Genomic DNA, 22,215 nt, shown 5'->3' on the forward strand with positions numbered 1-22,215 from the left:
AGTAACTTGACTATTCAACTAATGACAGGTAATAGTTTTAAGTTGCACCAAAATGGAAAAAATAAACTTTTAAAAAGAGAAATATGATTATTAAATAATTAAATAAAATAATCAGTGGCCTCAGGAAAGTAAATAGAATTTTTTTCTCAAAAATTTAGCATATTAGAAATGCTACATAGTCTAGACAATTTCCAATGATATGTTTCATTTGAAATGTATTTACTAAAAACAAAATGAAGTTTAAAATGTTTCCCTTTGAGGAAGCCTATATTGTAATTAATGAAGGAATATACCAGAAACTACAATTAATACTAAATACAATCTTGTATGGAAATTAGTACTAAAATCTATGTATCCACTTAGGCATTACACCAATATGAATTAAAAACGAGCAGTACAAAGCATCTGTCAGAAATGTGTAGTGTTACTAAAAACAAATAATAAAAAAAGTTAAAAAATCTTAAAAGAAAAAGCAAGCACAGGTGGAGAAAAAGACACAAAACAACGGAATGACCACAGACTTCTACCAGCAAGCACACAAAGGAAAGCAGCCTGCTGGTGCTGAAAGAGACACTGCAACCCTACAACTCTACATCCTTCAAAACCAAAGAACAAGACCACTGTAGACAAAATCTACCAGAATTCACTGAAAAGTGAACTGAAAGAAATATGAAAGAGAGATTTGTCACAGAAACTATAAAATATGATGTCTATCTGGGTCTGCATAAAGAAACAGAGCGTGAGAAGTGGTAAATGTAAGATTTTATCATTTCTTTAATTTCTTCAGAAGGTAAATTTAAAATGAGATGAAGGAAGAAAAAGGAGAAAAGAAGAGAATGAGAAGGAACTGCAATTATGGAATTTATAAAATGAAGAAGTGAACTGTATATTAATAATGCCTCAAAGACAAATGAAGCATACCGTTATAAGAACCTTACGCCAAACAGGAAAGGGAAGGATAATATTTAAACATAGAGGCTGATAAGGAAAAGACATAATATTAAAACCTACAACAACTACCAAAAACAAATACAAACCCCTCATAAGATGTACCTTGTAAGCCAACAAGAGTACAACTGAACCCTGAAATAACAACCTGGCTGTCCTAACTCAGTTAATGAGAATAAAAAAACAAAGCAAAAACATCAGCAAAGGTGTCAATAATGAACAGAGGAAACGTGGACAAAGAACAGATGGACAAACAAAACAAACAGAAAGATGGAGGATCTAAACCTATCACACAGTTACTAATGCAAACTATCGCTTCCCTTCTTGGCTTCTACACCCCCCCCCCCAGAGCATCCTACTACTTCTGAGTGGCACTCGGGTGAAACGTCATTGCTATGTTCATCCTGCTTTGAGGATCCCTGAGCTGCTTGATTTTTTTAATTTTCTGTTTTTGTGCTGCCCCCAATCTATAAAAAACCAAATACAAAAACATTTATTATCCATTATAGTATCTCTAGTTTCTGATTCCTAGTGATAGGGCAAAAGAAAAAAAAGGAAGGAAAAATAAAAGGAATGATGAAAACAAAAATATGACAAATAGCAAACACTTATGCAGAGCTCATGACATCATTTGGCATATATTTAATGTTTAATGAATGACAACTGCAGAGACTATAGTTGTTTTTGCTCTTGTTTCACTCCTTCAAAGATACAGAAATAAATCTTAGCTTTTATAGGCAATGCTGTTCCTAGCAAATTCCTAAAAACAAATAATATCACATTTAGTTCTTTGCTATTATTAGCCACCAAGGGAATAAGCAACAGTGTCACAGACCATACCATGAGGAACACATGAAACTCAAGAAAGAAAATTAATTTATGGTACCTATCATTTCTGAACAACTTACGTGTTTTAATTTCTCACTCTAATTTTACAAAGAAACTCACCAGGAACTTTCATAAACAATGATTTATAATAATATAAATAACAATCGTTGTTATAATAAACAATACATAATTAAATAGTTACTCAATATGCCCTCCTCACCAAACCTCACTATATCATTGTTCTCTCCACCTCCAGATATATTTATTCCACCTTAATTTTCCAAAATATTACTTATATAAATAGTATGATCATGTTTTTAGTTTTACATTATTAACAACAGGTAAATTAAACATTAATTTTCTCTTGCCTTTTTATTTATTTTCCTGCCTTTTCCAACGGTACCCATGAATTTCATACTGATAGGATGATTTTATATATATATATATATATATATATATATATATATATATATATACACACATATATATACATATATATATATATATATTCTATTCCTGTTCTTCATGGACTGCCAATACTTTATTTTTGAAAACCATTAAACATGTTTACACAATTGTAACTTTACAAATATTCTTCAGTTATAAGCCAGGTATGCATATTAAGATTACCCTTCTTCTTTGTAGGTTTTTTGTTTTTGTTTGTTCAAAACAGGGTTTGCCTCTGCCTCTCCTGCCTCTCCTGCCTCTCCTGCCTCTCCTGCCTCTCCTGCCTCTCCTGCCTCTAGCTCTGCCTCTAGCTCTGCCTCTAGCTCTGCCTCTAGCTCTGCCTCTAGCTCTGCCTCCCCAAGTGCTAGAATTGAAGTCATCCTTCTCCACTGCCACCTGGTTCTTCTTTCTCACTGGAATCTCTCCTTTGCAGGAAAGCCCCTTCTTGAGTTTTTCCCTTCCTATGCTCCAATCTAGACTAATTCACTAAAGACCTCCTGAATCTGTTTGTGATGTTCTTTCTTAGTTAACTGAGAGATGCTTAGGGAACCAGACAATACAGGAACAAAATATTGGAGAGGAAGGAAAGATGAGAAAGGTTGAGTCCATATTCCTCAGCCACTTCTTTTTGCCCTCAAGGCATCTGCAGAGGAAGCTCAAGTTCCCAGTAAAGGGATCAAGCAAAAGACCATGACTAACTAAGAGGTTTAAGGGAAAAAAAATCAGCTTTTGACAGATTTACGGGCATGAAATAATTTAAATTAGAGATATAAGGGATTAGAATCCAGAAGAGGAGAAACTGGACAGAAATAAAGAGTTTTTCCCCAAACTATGAACTAAGATAATTTAAATTTTTTTAAAAGGCTTAAAGAAGCAGAGTAATTTTAGGGACTCTTTGTTTACTTTTGTTTTGTTTTATCCTAACCAGATAAGATCTTTTTATTAATTGAAAATAGATTTTTTCATATACTATATTTTGATTATGAGGAACCCCATAATTCTTCTAGATTCTCCCAACTTTCCCACCCATCAAAATCCACACCCTTTCTCTCTCTCTCTCTCTCTCTCTCAGAATACAAACAGGTTTCTGAAAAAAATCACAACAAGCAAGCAAATAGAAGAAAAAAGGAAAAAAAACAAAGTAAAAGCACAAAAAAAAGTATACAAATATTGATACACACAGACAACACATAAAAACAAAATCAGAAAACATAACATTCAAGCAAAAAAATTGTAAGGCTTTAGTAAAAGAAACAAAGCAAAACAAAAAAGCCTAGAAAAAGCATTGAGACAAAAAAAAAAAAACACCAAATACACCATTGAGTTCATTTTGCATTAGCCATCTTCTGCTAGGCGTGGAGTTTGCCATAAAGTAAAGGAGACATCATTGGAGAAAATTAATTCTTCTTCTGCAAGCAGTTATCAACTTGAGATAGTTTCTGGGTTAGAGATGGCTTGTATCTACGTCCCGTCTTAGCTTAGACCTGTGCAGACCCTGTGTATGCTGCCACGGTCTCTGTGAATATGTGCTTCCGCCCTGTCATGGCTAGAAAGTGTTGTTTCCTTGGTGTCTTTCATCCCTACTGGCTCTGGCACTCATTCCACCCCCTCTTCTCCAGTGTCCTGAGTCCTGAGGAGAGGGATCTGGTGGAGACATCCCATTTAGGACTGAGTGCTCCAAGGTCTCTCACTCCCTGTAAACTGTGCAGTTGTGAGTCGCTGTGTTAGTTCACATCTGCTTCAAGAGGAAGCTTCTCTGATGATAACTGAGTAAAATACTGATCTGAGTATAGCAGAATGCTGTTAGGAGTTATTTTATTGTTACGTTCCCTTAGCAGAACAATAGTATTTGGTTTTCCTCTAGGTTCTTGGACTATCTAGTCTTAGGGTCTTGGCGACCCATGCAATGTCTGGAATGGTGTCCACTCATGGAGTAGGCCTTAATTCAAATCAGACCGTGCCACTATTGCACTAGCATATCTTGCCGACAGATCATCATTGTAGATCGCAGGGTCTGTAACTGGGTTGGACTTTACCCTTCTCTTCCGGTAGTGTGTGGAGTACCTTCCTGTACTATGAACATTAGTCAGTTGGAGTGATGGTTCTAGATATGTAATAGCTCAACTTCTCCATTTTCAGTGAGTTACATAGTATTTTTCTTCAGTAATAAGGCCATACCATCAGTTTCTAGAAAGTAAGCAATAGAGGAGGGAAAAAAAATGGAAACAAATCACAGAATCCAAAACTTGATTGAAGAATCTTAACATCTCTTCCTGGTATTAGGTTGGTAGTCTGGGTAGCCATACCATAAATCAGTAAGAATCAGAGGGGGCACAGTTAGCCAAAGTCAAACCCTAGACTTGGCTCAGTCACTGATGAGATTGCAGGTGACTGGGGTCAGATGGGAGGGGAGAGTGCAGGGAGATAAATAAGCAGCTGGAATCTGGGGAACATTTGGAGGGTGGTGTGGAAACCTAGTGCAGGAAAAACTTCCTGGCACCTATGAGGGTGATTCTAGTGAGGATATGACTGGCCATGTCTTGTAGCCAGGCAAGGCTCCCAGGGGCAGGACTGGGCTGTATTGGGTTGACTGTTGGCCAAGGGGATCCCATGAAGATCCCTAAACAACCCAGGTTGATGATAGGACAGAGGGTCACTCTATAAAAACTGGGGTTAGGAGGGGGGAACTGCTTAGGACAACATCCACCCAACTCACTGAACACTGAGAAGTTGAGCCGGTGCCTGCATGGAACTTTCACCCTTAAATCTCTAGTCTCTTTGGTGCAGGAAGTTACTCTGCAGGCTATCAAAAACAGAACTTAAACACCTAACTCAGCCATAAAACCCTTACCTAAATAAGTCCTGCCTGTGAGATATGCTGGGTCAATGGTGGTACAGAACTTGTGGGAGTGGCCAACCAGTATCTGTTTTAACTTAAGGTCCATTCCATGAGAGAGAGCCTGTGTTAGTTAGACTTTCCATTGCTGTGAGACACTATGACCAAAGCAAAGGGCAAACATTTAATTGGGGCTGGTTTACAGTTTCAGAGGTTTAGTCCATTACCATCATGTGGGTCTACATCCAAAAGAACTGAAAACAAGGACACACAGAGATAATACGCTATCTTCATGGCTGCATTAAACACAAGGTTTTAAAAAAAAAAAGCAATTCATGTGTTCATGGAAAAATAAATAGGCAAACAAAGCTCACTACAAGTAAACAGGTAAACAGGCAAAAGGTAACTATTATTCAATATTTAAAAGAGAAGTAATTTCTGGCTTATGCTACAACCTGCATCAACCTTAAGGATATTAGGTCAGTGAAACTACGAGATGACTCCGTTTAAAACAGTCTTCTAAGGTACTCAAATTCGTGGAGTCAGAGAGTAAAACAGCACCTGCCAGGGGCTGGCCGGGGAACGGGAGGGTGAGGAACTTACTGTCGTGCGTGAGCAGAGCTCCTGTTGGAGAAAAGGAAAAAGATTCTGGAGATGGTATAGCTAACACTATAAGGTGCAGACTTTAAAATGGTTAAAATAGGCTGGAGCAGTGGTGCAAACCTTTTTTCCAAGCACTCAGAAGGCAGGGCACTTGGATATCTAAAGTTCAAAGACAGCCTGCTCTGCATAGCAAGCTATAGGTCAGCTAGATGTACAACGTGAGACCCTGTCTCAAAAGTAGGTAGATAGATAGATAGATAGATAGATAGATAGATAAGGAGGGAAGGCGGGAGGGAGAGGAGGAGGGAGGGAGGGAGGGAGGGAGAGAGAGAGAGAGAGAGAGAGAGAGAGAGAGACGAACACCATTATCATGTTAAACATATTAAGTTTTCCATAATTTTAAGTAAGCTAAGATGAAATACAGACCTTTATCATGAAAAGTAAGGCTTCTATTTTTCAAACCAAGCATATTTGATTTTACCCATGATCTCTCATTATTGACTCCCACGTCTCTAAGGCTTTGAAAACAATTTGTTGTCAAAACCAGCTTGACTTCATTTGGCAAGAAAATCTGACCTATACATACCCCACACGGGCACACAAGATACAACCCTGAATGGAGCTCCTCACTAAGTAGCTCTGGAGGAGGACAAACCCAGGAGGCAAGAAAAACTAACTCACGATTAAAAACCTGTGAGTGCTTTACAAAACAAACACATAAATTACAATTCACTATGTTGCTCGAGCAACAAAGAAAAAGGCAAAAACAAAAATGTCAGCGCATGTGGTTCTAAAGTTGCAAAAGAAATGATCAAAATATTAATAAATATTAATGAGTTGAAGATATAAGCTGAAATTCTTGGAGAAATCAAGACTGAAAGGAAAAAAATCAATAAACCAACAGTTTAAAGACAAAAACCAGCAGCACTTCACATTAGTATTTCTAGAAATAAGTTAGTAAATACAAAATCTCATGCCAACTCAGGTCAAATTTTCTTGCCAAATAAATTTAAGCAAATTTTGAGAACAAATGATATTCAATGCTTTTAAGAATTGGGACTCAATATGAAAGATTATGGGTCAAGTCCAGTATGCTTGGCTACAAAGAAAAATACTATGATACTACAATTAAATAATATTTAGTAGTAATGAAGAAGAGAAAAGTATACAGTTATATGATAGTTGATCTTAGGTGAGAATCCAACAAATCTGGTTTCTTGAGAGGGGTGGAGCAGCCAGGCTGTAGCTCAGAAGTGTTGCCAGTACACAGCAGGCCGAAGGGGCAAGCCCAGCATAAAAAGGAAGCAACCAAGAGAAAATGGGCCGTGGGGTGTGGTTTCCCGGTACTGTACTGTCTCACCACCTCATCACGGTTTTACTTGGTGAGCTTGTACTGGATGCTATGCTCTAAAGCCCCACTTGCAGAACGAGCTGCGCAGAAGCAGAAGGGACACTAGAGGGCAGCAGAACATAGAGGATCCTTTGAAGCTGCTCAAAACATTTCAGTTTTCAAGCAAATGAAACCAAAATTCATGCATTAAAATTGTTTCTAAGACTCATGCTTTATAATTTTTAAGTTTTATTTTGAAGTAAATCTGATTTTTATATAAGTAATTTTGAATTGTGAGAACATACTTGCATAGTTTTTATGCAAAATTCAACTTATAGTATTTACCATATTTGTTTTATTCTTTCTAAATACATATGAATCTGCATTCTTATTTTCCTGAATCATTTGTAAGCACTTTGACACCTCAAGTGTCTTTTAAAAATCAGTATGGAGCCACTGAGATAGCTCATCAGATAAGACAACAGGAGTTCAACCCCTGCAACACAACCCCACACCTGCAATACAGCGGTGCCAATCTGCAATCCCAGCACTATCACTGGGTGATGAGAGTCAAAGACAAGAAAATAAGCTAGAAAGAAGTTCACTGACCAACTAGCCTGGGTACACAAATAAGTAGCAAAAACCAAAACGAAGAGAAGCCTTGCAAAAATGAGGTGAAAGACAAGAGTCCATTCACAAAAACTCCTCTGACCTACACATTGTATGCTTACCTACTCACACACATAAACACACAAAATAATTAAGTTTTTAAACCAGTAGTGTATGCTTCTTTAATTACCGCATCACTACCAAATTTAAAGTGATACAACTATAGTCTAAATGCAGTCCACATTTCAATTCTGTTCACTGTCCAATCATGTTTAGAGCATTTTCATTTCTTATAAAGCATCTGGACCAAGATCATACACTTTGTCATCGGGTCTCTCCAACATCTCCTATCTAAACCTTCAGTTCTCTAACATATTTGACAAAAGAAAAAAAAGTCCCTTTTCAGGCTTACTTACTGACTTACTTACTTATAGGGGGAAGTGGAGTTATTGCTGTTCTCTCCTTAAATCCTCTGGGTCCCAAGGATGGAACTCAGGTGAACAGGCTTGGGTGGCGGCAAGCGCCCTTACCCGATGAGTCATCTCACCAGCCCAACAGGAACACTTTGCACAATTACAATCTACTGAGGATCTTTCAGAACCTTTTAATGTTATTATACTATATATTATATTATATTATATTATATTATATTATATTATATGCTGTATTACAAATTAAAACCAAAATAATATTGGCTTTAATAAACATTCGTTCAAAACTAAGGAATGCAGACAAGAGCTCACAGCACTTAAGAGCACAGGAATAAAAAAAAAAAGACACATTGAAAGTAAAAGAAGGGAACAATTTCACACTATCCATGAATCCTTTCCCCCAGGTATTCACAGTTCAGCTGCGCAGGTTCTCTTTTTGTAGGGGGCAAGAAAATAGTAGAATAATAACTCCTGACTTCACTGGAGACCTCAGCACCCAGACGAGTGCCTAGACTTGCCACAAGGCTCTGTAATCCAAAGCCCTAGGTTTTTCCTCCACAGACCCAGGCTCTAGACATGTTCTAGCACCAGGCCAGACCCCAAAGTGAAATGTCTAGCTCCATGCCAGTAGCCTCTGCTGCCAAGAGAGCTCTCTTAGAACTATTTACCAACCTCGCTACTCCTGGGTCAACATACCAGGATGTTCCTACAAACTCAGGTGTACTCTCACTGATCATCAGCAGACCTGCCTCGGTAGACCCTAGAATGAGGCTTTGCCCTGTGGAGAAATTGAGAACAAGCAATAGCATTGATTGTTTCAGGTCTAATAGAGAAGATATCAGTGCCAGGCTCAACTCTCACAAATCAGCACCATGCCTAGACCTAAGCCCATGTCTGTTTCTATGAACTCAGGCAATAGGCATTCATTCCACTGACCCAGGAATCATGCCAGCAGCCCACCCAAGGTCTCCAGCAGCAAACTCACAATGGAGCCCACCCAGACCCACCCAGAATTTCTTGACAGGCTGACTAGTGACTGGCTTTCCCTCCCTCAGCCCATATGTAAAGACTGAGAGCTGCCTGCTTCCTTCCTCAAGTGCAGCAATCAAAGCAAGCCTACAAGCACGTTGCCTACACAGCAGAGTCAAGGGAAAAATTAAGCACCAGTGACCAACCATAAAGAAAGAAAAATCTATGAAATCCAGACAAAGCCTTTTACAAACACGGAAGAGCTATAGAAGAACACATATAGCAAGTGATCATCCCATAATGCACATGACCCACTAATACACATACTTAATAATAATGCAACAGGGATTAGAACTTGTGAGAGCAAATCTTAAATCTTCATACCACAAATATGTTAACTTGGATAAAGGATAGACAGTGAGCTTGGTCGCAACAATACTTTTACAATTCAACTACATCACATGTTCTGTATGCTGGAAACATGCAGTATTTGACAATACCTCAATACCATTAAAAAATCTGAAATAGAAATTTCAAAGCATTAATCCACTGAAAATTAACAAATGGAAGATACATTAATATATTTTTGAGAACTATGTATTTCAAGATACCAGAAGCAATTAAAAGGCACCCAAACTATTCTGTAGCTGCCACTGAAGTCTATGAACAAGACCCAGCTTCACATGGACATTCCTGGGAAAGTACAAAGTATTTTTGAATGTGACCGAGAGAAGTAACATCCAAAGACACACATACTTTTATAGAAAAGAGCAAAACTTTACAAGGTGTTGTAATTTTTATTGACATTTTGTGAGAAACTGTAATGACATTTTCTGAAAAAACTTAAGTCACATTCAAACTAGAATGTAGATCAGTGATACAGTACACACCTACCAGGTACAAGGCCTTGAGTTCAAGGCTGAGCACCACAAAACTAATAATAATTCGTCAATTAATTAAACACACATTATCAGCAACTATACGCCTGGGCATTTTCTGCAGAGAAATGTCAACTATATGGAAAAAAGACACACTAACAATTTGTACATGAATGTTCTCAGCAGCTCTACTCACAATAGTCAATGAAAGGTTCTTTCTCCTCCTGACACCACACACATGCTGTCTTTGCCAACAGCAATCCTCGGATACTTGCTGTGCTCTACAACTGAACTCAACTCTGACACTGTCTCTCCACATAACACTTTACAAGTTAGGAGTTCACACTACCGACTAAGCCTGCTTCATACACAAGTCACAAGAAGGTGTCCAGATATCCTATTTGTTCCTATATATGCTATTTCTATATAAACTGAGGTCTTCCCATGACCCTCCAGACCTTCAGATTTAGTAATTAGCACTTTCCTTACTGGCTTATTATTAAGGAGGTAACTCAAAGGAGATATCTCAAAACAACCTAAAGGGTCAGGGAAGGAAGAACAGGAAAGAAGAGAGACATGAAGCTTCTATGTCCTCTGCAGACAGCTTCCAGCAGCTCAGTGTGGTCACCAACCTAGAAGCTAACTCCATTCCGAAGCACATCACATTACCAGAGTATTGCTCATCAGCCATGTTTACTTAACTAACCTTTCTGCCCTTGTTGGGGTGTATAACAGAAAGCTAGAACTCTTGTATCAAGGCTTGGTCTCTCTGGTACCAGACTCAACCAAAACTGTCTGAAATAGTTTCCTTAACATTTCTGTATCATTAGCATAAACCAAGATATGACTGAAAGGGAACTGTTCCAACCAATCCTAGGAAATTCCAAGGAATCAGGGACAAAACCAAATATAAATTATTATACCCTACCCAGAAACTAGAAAAAGTCTAGCTGTACATGAGCACATGAATGTTTCACCAAGTAGAGAATACCAATAAGTAATAACAATAATGAATAGGGACCCAACAAAAGTCTAGAGCTGAAAAATCACAATAATCAAAATTGAAAACTCAGTAAAGATCTCAGCAGATGATTTAATTAGAAAAAACAACCAGCTAACCTTACCAACATGTCAACTGAGGTTATCTAATTTTAGTAGTAAAAAGAAACAAAATAATAAAGAAAAATGAAAGAACCAAGAGGCCAATAGACCATCATCACACATCAAAATACACAAAGCAGGAATTCTGCAAGGAAAAGAGAGAGAAAATAGCAGAAACAACATTTGAAGCAGTAATGGCCAATAACTTTGTAAATCAGGTTAAAGATATGAGCGTACACCTGTAAGAAGTTGAACAAAGTCTAGGCAGAATAAATGCAAAGACATCTATATGAAGGTACATTATAATCAAACTGCCAAAAACGATTATAAACATAAAATCTTGAAAGGAACAAAAGAAAAAAAGTAAATTCTAGTATACCAAGGATCTAAAGCAAATAAGTCAATTTCACATCAGAATGCATATTGGTTAGAAGATAGACAACACTTTTGAGATGTTAAAAACAAACAAACAAACAAACAAACAAACCTGTTAAGCAGGAACATATTACTATCTAGCAAATCTAGTCTTCAAAATGAAGGGGAAATGAAGATATTTCCAAATGACAGAAACTGAGGAGATCCGTCACCACCAAGCCTGCCTTTATATAAAGGCTATTCCTCAGGCTACAGCAGAAAATACACTGAGCAGTCTCAAATCCACACAGAGAAATAAGAATATCTAGTAAAGGTTAAATTTTTTTTACAAGTATTAAAGAATTTTTATTCATACTGCCTTTTTTATATAATTGAAAAGATAAAGACACTATACAAAGATGGAATTTAAAACTGGACATGGTGGCTCATACACAGGTCATGGGAGGCTGAGACTTGAGGACTGACTCAATATCAGGGCCAACCTAGCGGACTACGGAATCACACACACACACACACACACACACACACACAAAGAGAGGGAGGTTGGGGGAGACACAGAGAGAAGCAGAGAGAGAGGCAGAGAGAGAGAGAGAGAGAGAGAGAGAGAGAGAGAGAGAGAGAGAGAGAGAGAGAGAATGGAGCTGTGTAGAAACAAAGATTTCTGTACTGAAACTAAGTTGTTAACTGAACTAGAATGCCACAAAGCAAAATAGTAACTGTAACTCCTAAAACAACCACTAAGTTTAAAATATATACTAAAAAGAACTAGATAATTGGCTCAGTGATTAAGAGTACTTTCTGCTTTTGCAAAGGGCCCCGATTCAGTTCACAGCATCCACATGAAAGCTCACAACCATATTTAACTCTAGTTCCATGGAATCTGATGCCCTCTTCTGCTCTCTTCTGACAACTGTGGGGATCAGCCAAAAATCTGAATATACAGACATACAGCCAAAACAATCATACAAATAAAATAAATGAATCATATATATGATTAAAAGAATATGTATGTGTAGAGCTATATATTCTTTTTAAAAAGGAGTGAATACAAAAGTGGCAATAACAAGAAATTAAGGAATTTTAAAAAAAAATAAAGGACAAAACTAAGTCCATCGTTATCAGAATTAAAATTGCCAGGTACAGAAGCATATGTCTTTAATCCCAGGACTTGGGAGGCAGAGAGAGGCATGAGAAACTCTTAAGAGTTTAAGAACCAGCCTGGTCTACATAGTCAGTTTCAGGACAGCCAGGACTATATGACTACATAGAAAGACCTTGTCTTACGTCAGGGTTTCACTGTATAGTCCTGGCTGGCCTGGAATTTTCTGTGTAGACCACACTGGCCTCAATTCGCAGAGATCCATCTGCATACAGCACCATATCTAGTAACAGTAGAATTCTCTATTTTAGAGATTCAGTAATCAGTTCTCAGGTTCTAGTCTATATATTATTCTTTCTAGAATAATAAATTGTCTATCTGAAACCAGAATCAATTCACTGATTGCTTAATAGCTAGGAATTAAAATGCCATTTTAAATACTGCCTGCTGCAGCTTGTCATACTAGTTCAGGAAAAAGTATGTAAATTTCAGCCACAAACATGCTCAAGCCACAAACTCAAGTCACAATTTGGTTTCCTAGAATGCATCTCCTAGTCCTTCTAAACATGCCACATCTTTGGCTCATATGCTGCCATACTCCAGTAAGGTTTTTCTCAAAAATGTCATGTATTAGTGGAAAGTTAAAAATCACCAAATGACCTTCAAAGCTTGTCAACTATAGTTTTTGTTTTGTTTTGTTTTTGTTTTGTTTTTTAATGTTAAAGTTGGTAACTGAAGACACTGTACAGAGTCTTTAAGAGCATTTACTTCCTGTTCTTGCAGAGGACCCAGGTTTAGTTCCCAGAACCCACATTAGGTGCCTCACAGCCACCTGTAACTACAGTTCCACAGAATCTGACACCCACTTCTGACCTCCATAGGCTCTTGGATGCATGTGGTATTATAAATACAGGGACACTGGCATACACATAAATAAAAAAAATAGACTGTTTTTTTTAATTTGTGAAGCTAGCTCTGTAAGTAGAAGCATATGCTGCCAAGCCTGGCAGCCTCTGTTCAGTTCCTAACACTTACACAGTGGAAAAAAAAGACAATTACTAGAAGTTGTTCTCAGACCTACACATCTGCAACAAAGAGAGAGAGAGAGAGAGACAGAGAGAAACAGAGAGAGAGACAGAGAGAGAGAGAGAGAGAGAGAGAGAAACAGAGAGAGAGAGAGAGAGAGAGAGAGAGAGAGGAGAGAGACAGAGAAACAGAGAGACAGAGAGAGAGAGACACAGAGAGAGAAACAGAGATAGAGAGACAGAGAGAGACAGAGAGAGAGAGAGAGGAGAGAGAAACAGAGATAGAGAGACAGAGAGAGACAGAGAGAGAGAGGAGAAAGAGAGAGAGAGAGAGAGAGAGAGAGAGAGAGAGAGAGAGAGAGAGGAGAGAGACAGAGAAACAGAGAGACAGAGACTGAAAGGTTGAAGTGAAGTTTGGTCTGTTGCTATGGATTGTAACACTGAATTCTGTACCAGAAGGTCTAGGACTAAGAGTGAATTCCCACATTTATCTTCCTTTGTTGTGCAAACTTTGCTCCTCAATTTAACACTGTGGAGGTTTGGTCTGTTGCTATGTATTGTAATGTTAAATACTGGTCCAGCCTGCCTCCGAAACAAGATCCTCCTCGCATATTTGTGTATTTGTAGCCTTGTTGTGTCCTCACAACCCCCAACCTCCACGCTTCCCCACCCCCATTAGCCCTGACAGGTCAATAAAGATGCCACAGCCTATAGCTGGGCATAAGAGAGAGAGGCCAGGTCTTGGTTCCTGGGCTTGATTCCTGGGATCTGAGGCAGGAGACCATGAAAGGAAGAAGAAAAGTAGAAAAAAGAGAAGCCGTCATGGGGTAAGTGAATCATGAAAACATGGCCATAAGGGATGACCAATTGGAGGAAGAGTGGCCCAGGCAGAACAGGACAAATTATAACTTGGGGTTATTGATAGAGAAGCAGATACTAATAATAGCCTAGAGGGTGGATCTCTGCCCAGGTCTAGTGCTTTAAAGGCTCATCATAAATACAACGGTTTTGTGTCTTTCATCTGGGAACTAAATGATCAAAGGCAGGGTAGAAATCCCTGATTGAGATTAAATATTTTCAACAACAGAGACAAAATGATTTTTTAAATGGTAAAAAATGAAAAATATAACACAATACCCAAATTAAACTGAAGGGCCCAAGTGAGGATACCTCAGTCCCACTTAGGAAGGAGAAGAAAGCAATCAGGTGTATTGGGGGCAGGGGGTGAACCCAGGGTGGAAGAGGAGTCAGGGAGGGTAAAAGGGAACATGATCAGATATTTGGGGGGGGAAGCCCTGAAGGCCACAGAAAGAATGGAAACAGGCATTGGGGTGGGGGGAACCCTCTAGAATGTACCAGAGACCTGGGAGGTGAGAGATGCTCAGGACTCAAAGGGAGGGACCTTAGATGAAATGTCCAACAGTAGGGAGAGAGACCTTGTAAAGTTCACCTCCAATAGAAAAACAGGACATCTAGTGGAGGGATGGGGTTGTCATTCCACAGTCAAAAACTCTGACCAGAATTGTTCCTGTCTAAAAGAAGTACAGGGACAAAAATGGAGAAAAGACTGAGGGAAAGGAGATCCAGTGACCAGCCCAAAGTGGGATCTAGCACAAGGGGAAGCTGCACGGACACTATTACGGACAGGAGCCTAACATGGCTGCCCTCCGAGAGTCCCAACAGGCAGCTGAAAGAGTCAGATGCAGATATTTGCACCCAACCAATAGACAAAAGCTGATGACTCCTGTGGTTGAATTAGGGAAAGACTAGAAGAAGCTGAGGAGGAGGGTGACCCCATAGTTAGAACAGCAGTCTCAATTAACCTGGACCCCTGAGATCTCTCAGACACTGAGCCACCAACCAGGCAGCACACACCAGCTGATATGAGGCCCCCCAACACTTATACAGCAGAGGACTGCCTGGTCTGGCCTCAGTAAGAGAAGACTCACCTAACCCTCAGAGACTTGAGGCCCCAGGGAGTGGGGAAGTCTGGTGGGGCTAGGGATGAGGTGAGGATGTCCTCTTGGAGACCAGGGAGGAGGAATGGGATGAGAAACAGTTAGAGAGCAGAGGATGGACTGGGAGGGGGATAACAACTAGACGTAAAAATAAATAAATAAATAAATAAATAAATAATTTTTAAGGCAGAATACCAAGTATGTGGTGTTATACACTTGTTTAAACAAGATCAACACAAAATAAGTGTGTGTGTGTGTGTGTGTGTGTGTGTGTGTGTGTGTGTGTATGCACAAGAGCCCACAAGATCAAGAGTTCAAGGTTATCCCCACTATACAGGTCACCCAGGCCGAGATTCAGAGCTTTGAGTTGGCCTACCCCAAAATCTACCTCATATATTCAATCCTGGAGTGTGTGAAAGGGCTGGTCCTGATGATTCAAAGCTTCGGGATTTCCAGGACACAGGGCAGCAACAGGATGATTGAGAGGAGTCCTTGTGAGGAACCAGGGCTGATGTAGCTAAGGCTAGAGGCCTTGAGACAGAGCAGTCATTTATTGCAATGAACATTTGCAAGTGGGGATGTGTGGACAAAAGTGTATATTGTGGGAGATACTGTGACATACTGCAGCTTCTACAATGAGATATTTTCTAAGCTTTGTTTTGTTTTGAATTTGGTGGTGGCGGGGCTCTCTGGGAGGCGGGGAGGTTGCAGGAGCAGAAGAAAAATATGAAGGGACAGGGAGATGAGTGAAACAATGGTGTATGATGTAAAACTCACAAAGAATCAATAAAAAGTCTTAAATAAGTAAATAAAGCTGCTCATTAAAACAAGAGTGTAGAAATTAAGAGTGTATTAGTAGGATCATATGGCTATGAATATGATATTATAACCTCTCTAGGTGGTGTTTGTTTGGTTGATTGGGTTGTTGTTTTGTTTGATGATATTCATTCTCACCACATATAGAACAGGTATGCCTGAACTTTTTACATATTCTAGGCTAGAGTAAAATTTTCAATCCTCCTCTTCAGCTTCTCAAATGCTGGGATTACAGGTGCATGTCACCACACCCAACAGACCATATATATATGCTAAAAATGAAAACAATATAAGTCAAATGTTCTGAATTTAAAATAAGTCTATTAAAAATAAATTTAAAATCAAGAACTACATAAATACCAATTAGCATAGTAATACCATGAGAATAAACACAAGTGGGAAGGCGCCAGTGCCCAAAGGATCCCTTCTCTTCAATACCTAGTGGATACACAATCTCTGATGAAGTCATTGTCTTAATCCTTTGAGTATACTGTAAATCTGAGTGTAAACCATCAAATCCAGTCTCACCACAATAAACATTGAAGACAGTGAATACAGAAAAAAAAAAAATAACATGAGGTATAATTCAGCAACAAACCCTGTAATTTTTGTCCTATAATCTTGACTTCCCTGAAATTTAGAACCCAAATAATATCCCCAGATGCATACCTCAACATTTCAGTCTAGACTGCAGAATTAGAGTTAATGCCAAAGGCCTGGCACAGAGTGGGTGAGTGTAACCAAATTCTACATGGCCATGGAGGTAGCAGTCTATCTCTGGAAATGGAAATAATCCAGTGATCTTTAAGAGAACCTTCTCAGTGTATCTGACAGCATTGAACACTCTTACTAGGTATAAACTAGTAGTTCTTTTAAGGCAAATTACAAGTCAAGTTTCATCATTTAACAACAGCAGAGAGAAAAATCTTGATGCAAATCCAAGTTCTACAATTTCTTAGCTGAAGAACCAAGATCAAGTCACAAGTAACCAGTATCACAAAATAATGACAACACCAAAGTCAAAAGGCATGGTTGGCTCTGGATGTGCTAACTGAAGCTTACTTCAGCTTTATTCTGAAGATTAAATCATAAACCAGCTATTATAGTATCACAAATGACATGGTAGCAGCAGCACCCTAAGTAGTTTACTTGTCACTGTCACTCTTCCCGTTTTTCCTCTTGTTTCACTTGTATCCACTTCTGCTGAGCTTCACCTGCTCTCTCCAAAGCTTGTGGTTCATAAACTCTATGGCACGGTGAGTCACAACAAAACATGAAACATAAGTCATATAATGTATACTTATGTGCTGCATGCTAGACTCACAAAATAGTTATACTATTCTAACCTACAACCAAAGAAACTGATGTAATGGGGTTAAAAAATTTGTCCAAAGTTACTTGGTTATCAGAATCAGTATTAATTTTGCCCTGCCAAGTATCTCTCCCAGTCACTACCTCAGTCGGAAAGACTCCCCCGACCCCCGTCCTAATCAAAAGCAGATGAGTAATTTGAGGGCTCACTTGGTAAGTGAGCAGACAGACACTGGGTAGCTACTTTGACTCACTCACTGTATATAGTAGGCACTAGAAACAAGGAATTCATAGCCTATGGAAAGAAACATGAAGGAATACACAGAACAGGAAATCGCAGTAACAGAATGTAACCAGCATGGAGTTTTAGGATCACAGGTGGCAGCACCACAGCTGATTGAGAGTTTCTAGTGAGAAGTAAAACATTTAGGAAAGAGCTGCATCTCATCGAGAACTTGAAGTACCAGGATTATGCACTAAAGGTGAAAGGAGAAAAGGAGATGAAATGTGAAGCAAGAACAGGGGCCAGCATTAAGTATAAAATCCATGTACTTTCCCGGAGAACTCACTAGCCTAGCGTGGGAATATCAGCGCTTCTCAACCCTGGCAGAAAGGCAAAGGTCTACGGCACAAAATTTTCTATCATTGAGAATGATTCTGAGTTACATTATAAAGAAATACAGAGATAGGATTTACACAAAATACTGAGTCTAGAGATGGATTAAAGGAAGAAAACTCTAGGTTAGGGTATGGTGGCTAGGTTTCTGGTTCCACCAGCAGTTTTGGAAGTAAAAGGGAAAAACCATCTTCCTACCCAGTAAGTCTCAGTACACTACCAGCACACATGCCCTCTCCCTGGCACTCTGCCTCAAAAGGTAATCACAGTTTGGAGGAAAAGCTCTCCTGGGCATCTCCTCTCAACTCTACTGACTCAGTCTTCAACCTCACCAATTTCACTCAGCCTCGGGGGATCACCCATGAATAAGAAGAGAATTTACCTAGAGGTTTACAGGTACACCACAAAGTACTTCCCAGTAAGTCAAAGTTAATGCTGAGCAGATATATCTCAAGCTGGTGCACTTTTCAGAGGTGGACACTGGTGGTATTGGATCCTAACTGCAGAACTGAACAGGCTGAGAGAAAAGGATCTGAGCCCAGGCAGCCTGGCCTACACGTTAGGTTCAAATACAGACCTCAGGAAATCTTAAAAACAAACACGCAAACAAATAATAAGTATATGAAGTGCTTCTAGAGAGGTGAACTCCAGAGGGCATTAAGCTCCTGAGGGGGCCTCTCAATGAAGGGCACTCTAGAAACGGAATTGAAAAGAGAGCTTGTCCTGGAAAACACCATACTGGATCCCAATGCCTGAGACCAGTAAGCAACTGGGACAACCCCATCATTTTCTCTGGCTTACCCTTGCCAATAGTAACCAAGCAGCCTTGGCATACACCTAGTTTCTCAACAAGAACAGTTACTGCCGAGGCAGAGAAAAGGTGTGTGTGTAAAGCACCCTTCCCTACTCCATCTGCAAACATCCCCAAACCCACCCTCTAAAAAGAAAGGTCTTTTCTCCCGTTCTTCACAAAAGAGGAAGAACTCTATTTTCTTAGTTCAGTGTGGGGAAAAAGAATAATGAAAACACAGAAGAGGGCTAGCAAGGAGGCTCAACAGGTAAAGGTGTTTGCCACAAAACCTCGCCTCCTCAGTTTGATTCCCTGTAACTTGCATAAAGGTGGAAGGAGAAAACCAACATGAAACAAATCTCTGACTTCCCAAGTCTACCACTTAGGAAGGAGAAGAGCGAGCGAGAGGGAGAGGGGGGTATGCAAAATAAAGGTTTGGTTGGTTTTAAGAAAATGTAAGAGTCTATGAAAGAAATTATCTAGAATTTGGACTTTATATAAAAAGAAAGGTACAAGTTGGAAACGGCTGAAGAACTAGGTAAAAAAACAAATTAAAGCTCTTAGGGGCAGGCTTTTTATAGGAAAAACCAAGTTTAAGAGGCAGAGAGGGGAGCAATACAACATTTTAGCTTACTAGGTGGTATTGCCAGCTCTCCTTCGAGCTAACTGGTCCTAGACGACATAAGAGAAGGAGTGTGCAGGTAGTGAACTGAAGTGTGCCAGTACATTGAGATATGGGAGTACAAAGCCGTAACTTTTTGGCTTATTAGTAACATGCTTCAGTGTCACCTGTAGGTAATCACTTCTGGAAAGTGAAGTCTGAGAACCTGAATTTAATTTCACCTTATGAGCAAAATGGAAACTGAATACAAAATGGCTACAATTAAAAGGAGCAGGCCCCAACAGGAATAATGAAATGTATTATGGTTTACAGAAAGCCAAGGCATCAAATATTTTAAAATGGTAATGAGAAAAAGTAAGCTGTGATCACTTTACATACACTTCTTTTCTCCAAGAGTCTCTGGAACCTATTTTTGTTGTCTCTTAATTATGATATTGAGCAATTTGGGTCCCAAGACTATTTTGATTAATGTAGTGGTTTAAATGAAAATGGGCCCCCATAGGCTCATATATTTGAATGCTGGGTCCCTAGTTATTGTAACCATTTTGGGAAAGATTAGGAAAGATGGCCTTGTTGGAGGAGGCTGTAAGAAATGAAGCTACATTTTAAATTTTAATTACTGTGCCTGAGAGAGCCATGAAACAAAACTGCTTCTAACGTGTAAGCACCTTGCCTAAGAAAAGACTTCCTAGCCGGGCGTGGTGGCGCAAGCCTTTAATCCCAGCACTTGGGAGGCAGAGGCAGGTGGATTTCTGAGTTCAAGGTCAGCCTGGTCTACAAAGTGAGTTCCATGATAGCCAGCGCTATACAGAGAAACCCTGTCTCGGAAAAAAAAGAAAAAAAGAAAAAAAAGAAAAGACTTCCTGAAATGCTGGCTACTGTTTACAAAAGATAGCAAGCCACAGGTTTCACTCCCCTAAACAAGTCTGTTTGACCCAACTCCACTGGATGTGCCTGATCACATGTGGGCAGGAGGTATAAAAGCAGGAAATACGTGTCAGGGTTCATGCTTGCCCCTGATTAGAACTCGTCCTGGCTTTCTGAAATCTTAAAGTCCACCTCCAATGACACACTTTGTTATCCCACTGATTGAGAATAAGACCACTGCCACAATTTAAAGCAAATTTTAAAGCAAGCTTTAATTAACTGGCCAGGTTGATGGACTTTTTGGCCAGGTCTAACTCTGGGTTTCCAGAAAATGGCCCTGAGTCACATATTTCAAGGGCTTAAAAAAGCAAAACCCATAGTGAACTAAGATTTCAGAAACCCAGGACAGCCCCCCTCCTGTGTGTGTGTGTGTGTGTGTGTGTGTGCATGCGCTCTCAAATGTGTGTGTGCATCTTTCTGTATCTCCCTGTCTCTCTGTCTCTGTCTCTCTCTCTGTCTCTGTCTCTCTCACTCTCTCTCTCCCTTCCTCCCTACCTCCCTCCCTCCTCGCCCCTACAAACTTGCAAATGTTAACTCTTAGCTATTCTCCACAGACATGCCTGCCTGCCTGATGCATGTCCCATGTCATAATGGTCATGGACTCATACTCTGAACTGTAAACAAGTTGTCTTCATCATGGCGTCTCTTTACAATAGCAAAGTTGTAAAGTTGGTACTGGGAGTGAGGTATTGCTGTGACAGACCTGGTCATGCTGCTTGTTAGAGTAAAGCTGACTCGGGAACTCTGCATTAGCGAAGTGGATGAATGTTTAAGTGGGGCTGTAAGAATACTGTAAGAGCTTGGAAGACACTAACACTGAGAGCAATATGAACTATGGAGATCCAGCTCAAGAGGTTTCAGAGGGAAATAATATTAGGCAACTGGGCTAGAGATGATTCTTTTGATGTTTTGGCAAAGAATGAGACTGCTTTGGGCCCTGGTCCTAAGAATCTGCCTGAGGCTAAATTGAAAAGTTTTGGACCTATAATACCATACATAGGCAGAGATTTCAAGAGAACCTAGTATTGACTGTGTCATGTAGTTATTAGTGATCACTCTTCATGGAGATCTAGAATGAAAAAGTACAAGCAAGGCAAGAAGAAATACAAAATGCACAATTTGAGGAGGGAAAAAAGAGAACACCAGGGAATGTAATGTCTGAACCTAGATTTATGCTAAAAGAAATAAGGAGAAATGGAATGAAGAATATGGTACTCTCAAGCAAGACCCCACCTAGCTAATCATTCAACTTGTGAAAAGAAAATCCCTAGGGAATCTACTCCAAAAACAAAGGAAAGCTTATTCAACAAAGGAAAGCATCAAGAGATCAAAGGTTATGAAAATGAAATTCAAGGAGGTGGCCATATTCCATCCCAAATATACAGCAGTAATTGGCAACATAAGTGTTTCTGGCTTTAGGGTCCAGAAGAATACAGCAGTAAAGGACTTGTGGAACCTTCCTCTTTAGTTATGAAAAACCAGTAAAGTCAAGGTGGCATGTGACAAGGGAATCCATGCATTTAGGCCCAGAGAAGCCAACACATAAAACTGAGAAGGTGAATCCTGGATTGCACTAAAGACCCCAAGACATTGGAGATGCCAGAGTCATGGTCATGGATTAACCCTCTGAAACCGTAAGCAAGCCTCCAATTAAATGCTTTCTTTTATAAGTTACCTTGGTCATGGTATCTCTTCA

The 22,215-nt window shown here is 39.5% G+C and overlaps 1 protein-coding gene across 5 annotated transcripts in view; it reads right to left on the bottom strand.

The window, feature by feature from the left end:
• Positions 1–22,215, bottom strand: part of Exoc6b (exocyst complex component 6B) — a 451,773-nt gene that overhangs the window by 412,313 nt on the left and 17,245 nt on the right. The gene's annotated exons all lie outside the window — the stretch shown is intronic.

Source organism: Mus musculus, chromosome 6, assembly GCF_000001635.26.
Source record: "Mus musculus strain C57BL/6J chromosome 6, GRCm38.p6 C57BL/6J".
NCBI classification, from domain to species: Eukaryota; Metazoa; Chordata; class Mammalia; order Rodentia; family Muridae; genus Mus; species Mus musculus.